We start from the raw sequence: 12,913 nt of genomic DNA, 5'->3' as shown, positions 1-12,913 counted from the left end.
CGATAGAATACAACGTCGCCTGGAGCAATAGCAGAAGTCCGCCGCTGCACAGGAACCTGATGCGGCGGATGCAGCAAAGACATCAAGATTCGATGAGGACGACCGTGGAGCAACTCAGCCGGCGAGCGACCATCTCGGGGCTGAGAGCGATACGACGACAAAAAGAGCAACAACGCGTCTTCCCGAGAATGCGACTCTTTCAACTTCAACATCTGTGACTTGAAAGTCCGGACCAATCGTTCAGCGGCACCGTTTGACTGAGGCGAAAACGGCACGGATGTCAGATGTTGAATACCATTGGCCTGGCAGAATGACTGAAATTCTGCGGACATGAATTGTGGGCCATTGTCGGAAACAATAGTCTGCGGAAGACCTTCAATGCAAAAGATAGCAGACAACGCTTGGATGGTGGCAGAGGACGTCGTGGAAGACATCCGGACAACAAAAGGAAAATTACTGAAGGCATCTACCAGAACCAACCATCGAGCATTCCAGAATGGACCAGCAAAATCGACGTGCAAGCGTTGCAAAGGGGAAGTGGCTTTTGGTCATGCAAAGACTTTCCGCGGCGGTGCGGATTGTTGTTCGGCACACACCACGCAAGAAGAACACATATTCGTAATCGCAGAATCGATTCCGAACCAAGTACAGTGCTAACGAGCAAGTTGTTTCGTTCGCACTATACCCCAATGTCCTGGGTGAAGAAGCCGTAAAACAGAGGACTGTAACGAACGTGGGACCACGACTCTGGACTGATCATTATCAGAACGCAACAACAAAACACCACGTCGAACAAAAAGTCTCTCCTTGTGATCAAAAAATCGGCAAACCAACGGATCCTCGATCCGAGACTTTGACAAAGGCCATTGCGTAGCAACAAAACGCAAAACGGTAGCAAGGACAGGGTCAGCAGCTGTGGCTGTAGCTACACGACGAAAATCAATCGGAAACGATTCGACCACGTCATCGGTTTCCGCATCAATGAACATGCAAGCAAGTTTGGAAGAATCGAAGGCTTTATCCTCAGCAACAGGCAAACGGGACAACGCATCGGCGTTTCCGTGCTTAGCAGTGGACCGATACAAGATATCGTAGCGGTACTGCGAGAGGAAAATAGACCAGCGAATGAATTTCTGCGCTGTACGCGGAGGTACAGGCTTGTTCGGATGAAAAAGCGATGTCAAAGGTTTGTGGTCTGTGATGATGGTAAAATGACGACCATACAAGAAATCATGGAACTTAGTAACACCGAACACGAGAGCCAAAGCTTCTTTCTCTATCTGTGAATAATTTCTTTGCGCAGACGAGAGCAATTTGGACGCAAAGGCAATAGGGCGATCATGCGAGCCAACTTTGTGCGCAAGCACAGCACCGATCCCGAAATCCGATGCATCGACCATAAACAAAAGGGGTTTCTGGGGATCGAATGGCGGAAGGCAAGTATTTGAAAGCAACGCCGATTTCAACTGGCGAAAGGCGCGTTCGCATTCCGTCGTCCAGACGAACGGAACACCCTTACGGCGTAAGCTATGAAGCGGAGCTGAAATGGAAGAGGCATTGCGCACATTCACTCACACCTTCTGATTCTAAATCGTGTAATGTTCTTGCGACCTCATCACGCAATGCGTGGGGAACATTGCGCGCTCGGAAAAATTTCGGTTGCGCGTTTACTTTCAGTTCCAAATGTGCTTCATAGGTCTTAGCGCAACCAAGGCCCGGTGCAAAAATGTCTGCAAATTCTTCACACAGACGAGAAACACTGTCTGAAGGCACAGTCTGATTCACTGATAGGACCTGATTTACTATAGACATGTTAAACAATTGAAATAAATCTAAACCAAACAAGTTCACTGCAGTAGAAGAACGAAGAACGTAAAATGACACAAGTTTTGTTTGTCCCTTGTACGTTGCAAGAAGGCTGCACCATCCGAACACAGGGATATTTTGTCCTGAATATGTTTTTAACTGAACATTTGCGGCACGCAACGGAGGTTTGCCCAGTTGTTTGTACGTGTCGTGATTGAGCAATGAAACTGCAGCTCCAGTATCGAGTTGGAATGGTATGACCTTGCCATTAAAGTCCAAATCTACAAAAAGTTTATTGTCCTGCTGACGACAAGAGCGACTGGCTCGTGCAATTTGAACTGATACAGGTACAGAAGCACTTGCGACTGGACGCGATTTTCTGCGACGTCGACGCACACATTTTGCGGGACGAACACAGTCACTGTTAGAGAAAGTGTCACTGGACGAAGTGGAATTAACTACATGAATGTCCATGGGCGAAGGTCCACGAGCCTGAGTGTCCTTGGTTCGATTCCAGCGCGAAGTAAAGGGCCTGGATCGATTAAGAGTGTCTGATATGAGCTTTTTCTGGCAAACACTTTGAACATGTCCTTTCTTATTACAGGAAAAGCATATAGCTCGGCATGACAGGCAATTTTCACCCGAATGTCGAGTAGCACACCGCGGGCATGATTTCACTGCATTTGTATGCTGGCGCGGCACACCTGGTTTAGAGCGTGGTGGCAGCTGCGGGGACGTGCACGAGGGCGGGTTACCGGGCCGGGCAGCGCGCCCGGCGGGCCGGTTAATGTTACACACGGCTGGTGAAGTTGCAAATGATCCCTGAGCAAAGTCAAGTGTGTCTTCTGTATCCAATATGTCTATCACTTGTTGAAGGGAGGGATTAACTAGTTTCAAAATCTGTTCCCGTATACGAACATCACAAAAAGTTCTGTGCTATTGCATCACGTACCATTGTATCTGAATAAGGGAGTCCACATTCACACTCAAAAGCACAATCTCTTGTAAGGCCTTGCAAAGTTGCAACCCACGCCTTATTAGTTTGAGCGGCCGTACGTTTTGTACGAAAGAAAGTACACCTTTTTGCAACTACATTAACTGTTTCCTTGAAATAGGCGTCCAATGCCGACAAAATTTCTTCGTAGGACAGAGTTGCTACGTCGCGTCGGGGAAACAATTTCACTATCACATGGTACGTTTGCACCCCTACACACGCCAATAAATGAGGCTGCCGCTCGTTACCTTGACTTCTGTAGCGATAAAATTTGGACAGGACATTGGGAGATTGTGGCGAAGCCATGACACATGTAAATGTAAGCAATTAGAAAGAACAAGACCCTTTCCGTTGACTCGTCGTCATCTGTTGTGGCATAACAAGATAGCTACGCCACACTGAAGTAGCCGAAAGGCATGCGTAATCTCACGTAGGCTAGATAGAGGTCTGAAACAGGATATGTAATGACTGGTAGCAAGAAAAGTACGTAGCTGCTTTAATACTTAACTTTTAATCCTTCATGTGAATACAGCATTCCTTGATGATACAAGTGAGACTCTATCTTAAAATGGTTAATGGCGCCTTGCTAGGTCGTAGCCATTGACTTAGCTGAAGGCTAATCTAACTGTCTCTCGGCAAATGAGAGAAAGGCTTCGTCAGTGTAGTCGCTAGCAAAGTCGTCATACAACTGGGGCGAGTGCTATTCCGTATCTCGAGACCTGCCTTGTGGTGGCGCTCAGTCTGCGATCACACAGTGGCGACACGCGGGTCCGACTTGTACTAAATGGACCGCGGCCGATTTAAACTACCACCTAGCAAGTGTGGTGTCTGGCGGTGACACCACAAAAGGTATGGCCAAACTTTCAGGAAACATTCCTCACACACAAAGAAAGAAAATATGTTATGTGGACATGTGTCCGGAACGCTTACTTTCCATTTTAGAGATCATTTTATTACTTCTCTTCAAATCACATTAATCATGGAATGGAAACACACAGCAACAGAACGTACCAGCGTGACTTCAAACACTTTGTTACAGGAAATGTTCAAAATGTCCTCCGCTAGCGAGGATACATACATCCGCCCTCCATCGCATGGAATCCCTGATGCGCTGATGCAGCCCTGGAGAATGGCGTATTGTATCAGAGCCGTCCGCAATACGAGCACGAAGAGGCTGTACATTTGGTGCCGGGGTTGCGTAGACAAGAGATTTCAAATGGCCCCATAAACGAAAGTCAAGGGGGTTGAGCTCAGGAGAGCATGGAGGCCATGGAATTGGTGCGCCTCTACCAATCCATCGGTCACCGACTCTGTAGTTGAGAAGCGTACAAACACTTCGACTGAAATGTGCAGGAGCTCCATCGTGCATGAACCACATGTTGTGTCGTACTTGTAAAGGCACATGTTCTAGCAGCACAGGTAGAGTATCCCGTATGAAATCATGATAACGTGCTCCATTGAGCGTAGGTGGAACAACTTACTGACGAAACTAAAATATGCTCTAACATGGAAATTAAGCGTTTGCGGACACATGTCCTCATAACATCTTTTCTTTATTAGTGTCTGAGGAATGTTTCCTGAAAGTTTGGCCGTACCTTTTTGTAACACCCTGTATAATTTACGTTTACGCCTCACACCAGATGTTACGTGTGTATTTTACGTGTACGAGAAGGTTAAATTAGAATTCTGTATCTCGGAAAAAGTTAAAGATAAAAGAATACTTTCAACTTGGTTCGACATATGCTCAGCGTAGACGGTTTTAAATCCTAAAACTAAGTTTTTGGAGTGTTTCTCTATAGCGGATAAATATATAAACAGGAAGGTGTCACTTCTAGAATAATGTCTAGAGAATAAGCAGCTAAAATTTGAGCAATCTGCAACAATTATTTATTATTTATATTTTCCCTCACAATGGATTTTACGTGCGTTTTTCCGTGAACCTATGTACATCGGATACGGACAAAGATATCAAGAAAATTTTCAGGGCTATTCCAGATCGGGATGTGAAGTACATATAGTAAAAATTGAAATCATTTGCTCTGTATAGCCACGTTTGAGTATGTGGCTCGGCTTTGGTACCAGAAACCAAGTTTTTGGGGTGTTTCACGCTAATGGACAAATACTTTCCTTTTGTTATTTAGTATTTATATTTCTCCTCACACGGGATCGTATGCACGTATTTTATGTGTGCATGTAGAGCCTTTACAAAATTTTTGGTTTTGTAAGAAACGGATGAAGTTATTAAGGAAATTTTTAAGACGGTACGAGACCGAATGTTAGGAATATATTCTAAAAACCTCAGTAATTTCATATGGATAACCGTCTTGGAATCCGTGGCTCTGTTTTGGTACCTGCAAAACGACGTCTTTCGGGCTTTCTCAGGAACCGCCCACTAACCAAATGTTGTTGTTGTTGTGGTCTTCAGTCCTAAGACTGGTTTGATGCAGCTCTCCATGCTACTCTATCCTGTGCAAGCTTCTTCTTCTCCCAGTACCTACTGCAGCCTACATCCTTCTGAATCTGCTTAGTGTATTCATCTCTTGGTCTCCCTCTTCGATTTTTACCCTCCACGCTGCCCTCCAATACTAAATTGGTGATCCCTCGATGTCTCAGAACATGTCGTACCAATCGATCTCTTCTTCTGATCAAGTTGTGCCACAAGCTCCTCCCCAACTCTATTCAATACTTCCTCATTAGTTATGTGATCTACCCATCTAATATTCATCATTCTTCTATAGCACCACATTTCGAAAGCTTCTATTTTCTTATTGTCTAAGCTATTTATCGTCCACGTTTCACTTCCATACATGGCTACGTTCCATACAAATACTTTCAGAAACGACTTCCTGACACTTAAATCTATACTCTATGATAACAAATTTTTCTTCTTCAGAAACGCTTTCCTTGCCATTGACAGTCTACATTCTACTTACATTACAGTCTACTTCGACCATCATCAGTTATTTTGCTCCCCAAACAGCAAAAATCCTTTACTACTTTAAGTGTCTCATTTCCTAATCTAATTCCCTCAGCATTACCCTACTTCGTTCGACTACATTGCATTATCCTCGTTTTGCTTTTGTCGATGTTCAACTTATAACCTCCTTTCAAGACATTATCCATTCCGTTCAACTGCTCTTCCAAGTCCTTTGCTGTCTCTGACAGAATTACAGTGTCATCAGCGAACCTCAAAGTTTTTATTTCTTCTCCATGGATTTAAATTCCTACTCCGAAATTTTCTTTTGTTTCTTTCATTGCTTGCTGAATATACGGATAGAATAACATTGGCGAGAGGCTACAACCCTGTCTCACTCCCTTCCCAACCAATGCTTCCTTTTCACGTCCCTCGACTCTTATAACTGCCATCTGGTTTCTGTACAAATTGTAAATAGCCTTTCGCTCCCTGTATTTTACCCCTGCCACCTTCAGAATTTGAAAGAGAGTATTCCAATCAACATTGTCAAAAGCTTTCTCTAATTCTACAAATGCTAGAAACGTAGGTTTGCCTTTCCTTAATCTTTGTTCTAAGATAAGTCGTAGGGTCAGTATTGTCTCATGTGTTACAACATTTCTACGGAATCTAAACTGATCTTCCCCGAGGTCGGCTTCTACCAGTTTTTCCATTCGTCTGTAAAGAATTCGCGTTAGTATTTTCCAGCTGCGACTTATTAAACTGATAGTTCGGTAATTTTCACATCTGTCAACATCTGCTTTCTTTGGAATTGTAATTATTATATTCTTCTTGAAGTCTGAGGGTATTTCGCCTGTCTCATACATCTTTCTCACCAGATGGTAGACTGTAACCTCCACACAAAAATATAAAAATGTAAATGAACCATGCATAAACTCCCCACGGAAATAATAATTAAATGAATTTTAAATATTGTAGCCTCTGAACAAAATTGGTTCCCATTCATAATCTCTGTGCAGAAATGCATTCACATTTAATGTTCCCACAAAATTCTTTTCTCATTTAATGTTAAGTTCGAAACAGAAAAATTCCTAAACCCAAAAACAATAAAAAATTCAGTAACCTGGTAAATTTTATGACGACAGCAACGCTGCGCCTCGGCCCTGTACTCTGAATAAAAAAAAACAAGAATTCTTACCTCAATAAGAACTGCGAGTATATCTGCTCTTACATAAAAAAATTTCGGCACAGCTCCGTGCAATGGTGGCCTATGCTTTGTGACTCGTGAAAGAAAGGTTATTCATTGGATAAGATCTTTAAATTTAAATGAAGGCTTCTTTTAAAGAAAATTACTTTATATTATAAAAATTATTATTGGGGCATTTTTAAAGAAATTGATGACAGTTAATATACATTACTAGATATGCGCAAGGCTGCTTCTTTACCTTCTACAACAATACTCATCCTAAAGAGTCTCGACCAGAGCAGACTCCCGACACGCGCCGACACGCGCACACAACTGCCGACTACTGCCGACTCACGCAGACTACTCAAGACTACAGCCGACTACTGCATACTACAGAAGACTACTGTCGACTAGCGACAAGCAACAACTAACTACATACTGCTCTCTGGTCAGAGACCCTGCCATGCCTTGCCCATCGCCGGCAACGCATACGTCTTTCGTAACCCTCCACTGGGGGGGGGGGCAAAAATTTGGCAGCGATGGTGTGTCAATTGGACTTGCCATAAGCAACAAATTTTTCTTCATTGACTAAGTTTACAATCACAGAATATATACATATATATAAGTGCAGAACGTGACATAAAATATAGTGCACATGCACTGTGAACAGAACATATCAAGCAATGACAAAATGTATACACAATGAGTACAAAACATATCGACAAATGGCAAAAGCGCACACGCACTACAGTACAGAACATATCAGGAAATCACAAAATGTATAGGCAATGAGTACAAATCATATTAACAAATGACATAAAGTGCCCACGCACTGTAGTTCAGAATATATCAGCAAATCACAAAATGTATACGCAAAGAATACAAATTATATTAACAAATGACATAAAGTGCACATGCACTGTACTACAGAACATATCAGGAAATCACAAAATGTATATGGAATGAGTACAAATCATATTAACAATTGACATAAAGTGCACACACACTGTAGTACATACATAATGAATACAAATCATATTAACAAATGACATAAAGTGCACACGCACTGTAGTTCAGAATATATCAGCAAACCACAAAATGTATACCTAATGAATACAATAACAAATGGCAAAAGTGCACACGCTTTTTTTTATTTTTACAAGAACTACGATAGGAAAGGGAAGGATTGCATCATGGTTGTACCACATTAGGTTGCACGCAGCTGCACTGAAAGTCCATATCTTTCTACAGAAGCACAACACCAAGTGAGACAATCTGAAGTTCTTTTCCCTGAAGTATTAATCAGTGTAACCAAGACACTGAAATGTCGTAGTAATATTCCATGTTATCATTTTGGTAGTACATTAGGTACACCAAACAGTGGGACCATAATAACATCTCCATCGCTCAAGGTGGTGGACAGCATGTCGTGTCAACACCACGTTCTTGTAAGGTACACCAACGTAGAATTAGTGCAAAAACCAAATATAGTGCTCCATGAGCATGAGGATAGATAGGAAAAACGGATATTGCAGTAATTTCTGGTAATTAAGTCAGAAGGTGAAGGAAATTAAGTCTTATGCCAGTCTTCATTGATAATTACACTAGTCTAACAACTAATTTGAGTAATTTGTGGCACTCATCGCCCAGTTATTGAACATTTCTGTAGCATGTATGAAGTATTACAGAATAATGTTCATAAGTCATTGTTTTTTTACACAGAACATTGGTGCTCATTGATCAGTTACAAACCATCAGAAGTCATCAGTCGAAACAGGAGCTAATGAGTGTAGCATCAAGCTACTGGCATTCTTATATATAGCATGAAAGTGACATAATACAAATTTAAAATATAAGAAACAGTGGCATTCCTTGGTCAGCAAGTATTGAATATTATAAAACATTTTTCATCATTCAAGTGACATATATCATATTTAAAATGTAACACTCTGTAGCTATTACTCGAAGTCTGTGGTTGAAAAAAATTATTCAGTATTACTCATAACTCTTTTAAATTTGTATCATTATTTGGGACTGGTAATACATTTTTTGTGCTAGCAATGCATTGCGTTGGGATCAATAATTAATTGCTGGCGCATAACAATATTTGCTTTTGACTTATTGCTGCAAATGAAGATGGGTAACATCATTCATCATGAGTCAGCTGTAGCAAGGTTATGAAACAAATAGAGTATATGTGATCACTTTCATGAATGACACAGGTTTAATGACCAGCTGCTTATAGCACATTAATTTTATGAATAATTTCTCCTGCAAAAAAATACAAAATGGATTAAGCTGAAAGAAGAAACGCTTATTATGCTTAAAAGTAGTGAACTTAGAATTAACAGGTAATGAAATGTGTATTAAATGTATATGTTCTCTAACTGTTCTTTCCAAAACTTTCAGTCATCATACCATGCAACATAAGACACACTGTCAAAACGAACTGCAACAAATACCTAAATAAATAGATAGCATTTCTTAACTAACAGTAAATTTATAAACTTCATCATTATTTTCATCTGCAAAGAAAAACTTCATTATCCTTATCAACATAATTCCATTATTATCATCACCTGTAAAGAAAAACTTCATTGAAACATCCTGGCAGATTAAAACTGTGCGCCCGACCCAGACTCGAACTCGGGACCTTTGCCTTTCGCGGGCAAGTGCTCTACCAACTGAGCTACCGAAACAGGACTCACGCCTGGTACTCACAGCTTTACTTCTGCCAGTACCTCTTCTAAAAACTTCATTATCCATATTAGCATATTATGCATCACTATTAATGATCATTCATTATCATCTGCAAAAAAGTCACTTCATTATTCATTATACAACTATTCATAGCATAGAGTTCCTTATTTCTAGCACATTTCATCACTAAAACTAAGATGTGTAGTTCTGTCTGACAGTCTCCATCAATCGCCTCGTATTCTGAAAGAAAAAATTAGTTAAGACTGCTATCATACGATGTGTATAGTATATTCTTTCTTAATGCTTGTTAATTCTGATCCATTTACTCTTCGTGACGAGGTATTGCATCTTCTTTCGTTCATTCCGAAGCTGAAATTCCCATAATTTATTTCTGTTACACGTTATTTCTTTCTGAAAATGATGAACAATGATTAATGTATTGCATTTAAATCATATACCCATTAAATGAAAACTGGTTTCTAGTGATATAATTAAGCATACAGCATAGCATGACAGAAAACGTAATATGTCAATAACATAGAGTGCAGGTGCAAAAATGTACACAGAGTATCACAATGTAGCAGAAAAAAAAATGTAAAATAGACACGATGTTGAGCTATCATAAGGCAAAATGTCAAAATCAACTGGTGTTTGTTACATCTTAAATATTTCATAGTGCATACAAACAAAACAGTAAGACAATCATACATACATGAAGAATGAAAAATGTGCACGGTTTGATGTGTAACGACAAGAAAAGCAACCTGCCAACCTTACCTTGCCGGGCACTTGCCAAGAAAAAATACGATAATCATCAGTAAGTAGTCACATAAATATAATTGCATAAGTGGTCATAAAATGTGTAAGTTTATCTTGAAAAATGTGCACGGTCTAATGTGTAACGACAAGAAAAGCTTCTGTTGGATAGATAGTGCGTACGTACTAATATCTTCTGTCCAATGTGAAAGTCACGGCGTGTACAAACCTGTTTTTGCTGTCTTTTCCGGCGCTCTGCGGCACGTTTGATGTTGTTCAGCGCAATGTCAATTATTTCATGGTGTCGTAGTCGACGAGATGTAGGAAAGGTTACTAATTCTTTAATTTTGTTAGGTGGTTCAACATTTTTCAGTATAACAATCGGAGATAGCATAGTAGATTCATTTGGTATGAAATTAATTACATCCTGGAATGAGAGTATGTGTGTGTCCCAATCAATATGTTTTTTATAGCAGTATATTCTGCACAGTTTACCAATTTCTTTCATTAATATTTCACAAGGGTTCGAAGAAGTATGGCACCTTGATATATAGATCGGAGAAATGTTTCTAGCTCGTAACATACGTGTCCATATAGCAGATCGAAACTGTGGTCCATTGTCGGAAATTACTTTCAATACATGCCCTACTTGAAATAGAAAATGTTTTACAAATGCTTTCGGAACAGTTTTAGCAGTAGCTTTGCGTAACGGAGTGAAGGTAACAAATTTTGAAGTGAGTTCAACAGCGACAAAGATGTAGCAAAAACCTCTATTGGTTCTGGGAATCGGACCAAAAATGTCTACAGCGGCCATGTGTCTCAATTTAACAGGTACAATGGGATGTAACGGAGGAATATGTGAAGTCGTATCTGACTTAGCTTTCTGGCAGATTTTACATGACGCTAAAACTCGTCGAATATGTTTTTCCATGTTGGTAAAATAACAGTTCTGTCTCAGTATAAGAAAACATTTTCTGGCTCCGTAATGTGCGTAACTTAAATGAGTATACCAGATTAATTTGTTAACGAGTTCGTCAGGAATGCATAATAACCAATTGTTGCTGTCAGGGTGAGAGCGGCGAAACAGAATGTTATTGCGTACAGTGTAATGGTTTCTAATGGTAACATTATTCCTATCTTGCCAAAGGTGTTTAATTTCTTTCCATACGTTGTCTTTACTCAGTTCTTGTGCTATGTCCCGTAATGACGATGAAACGAAATTTTCAAATGCAACTTGTTGAATATACATGACGCTGAAATTTGCTTTGCAGAAGTTGGTTGCGATGTCTTGCTGATTGTTGCTGAGAGAACGGGATAGTGCGTCTGCTACAATATTTTGTGTACCGGGAATGTGAACAGTTGTAAAATTAAATTCCTGTAAATTAAGTTTCCATCTACTTAATCTGTCCTGTGTAAATTTAGCGGAAAGTAAAAACTGTATAGCTCTATGATCTGTGTAAACGGTAGTGTGTCTTCCATAAAGAAAATGCCGAAATCTCGTAAATGCCCAAAGAACACATAGTTTTTTCAAGTTCTGTAACAGAATAATTGCGTTCAGCAGGTGACAGAATGTGACTCGCAAAGGCAATGTTTTTAATTACTGTAGTGCCATCTTCAATTTCCTGAAAAATGTGTTCGCCTAAAGCGGTGTTAGAACTGTCGGTGGCAATGGAAAAATTTCTAGTAAGATCTGGATGTGATAAAGGTGATGCATTCAACAAAGCTTCTTTCAGGTTCACAAATTCAGAATGTGCTTGCTTATCCCAGGACGAAATAGTGTTTTTACCTGTCAATTGACCTAATCTAAGGGTGTCTAAAGCAGAGTAATGAATAAATTTACGAAAAAAGTTAATTAAACCCAAAAAGCTGCGTAGTTGTTTCTTCGTCATAGGAACAGTAATGTCACGTAAAGCTTGAAGTTTTTCTGGGTCAGGTGCAATGCCTTCTGCCGAAATTACATATCCAAGAAATTTTATAGAAGTTTTGCCAAAGTGCGATTTACTGAGATTAACTGTGAGTCCTTGTGCATTAAAAGTTTGCAACAGTTGTTCAAGAATCAGATTGTGTTCAGACCAGTTAGCTTCTGCAATAAGAATGTCGTCTACGTACGTTGTGATTCTGTCTTTCATGCAAAAGTGTGTGTCGGATATCGTCAAAAGTAATAACATTTTCGTGAACAAGATTCTGCGTGTCAAAAGTATTGCTTGCGTTACTGGAAGATGCAACCTGTACTGTATGTAGTCAAATTCTATCTGACGTGCTATTATTTGCGGGAGGATGCTGTGGCATTTCGACTATTTGAACTGTTCTGTTATTTCTTCCCGACGTATTACGTTCGGGATGATATCTACTGTCTGGTTCATTCATCATAATATGTTGTTGCGGATGATTTTGCTGCTGATAAGACCGACTGTTATTAAACGTACGCTGAAAATTGTGCTCGTTACTTTTACGTCTGTCATTATAGTCATTTCTATACAGTGCATTGCGATGGGAATTGAAATGGTGTGTTTTCTTTACGTAGTTATTTCCTTCTTGCTGTGCGTTACTATTTGTTGGA

Source organism: Schistocerca serialis, chromosome 4, assembly GCF_023864345.2.
Source record: "Schistocerca serialis cubense isolate TAMUIC-IGC-003099 chromosome 4, iqSchSeri2.2, whole genome shotgun sequence".
NCBI lineage: Eukaryota > Metazoa > Arthropoda > Insecta > Orthoptera > Acrididae > Schistocerca > Schistocerca serialis.
Note: the sequence above shows the minus strand (reverse complement) of the source record.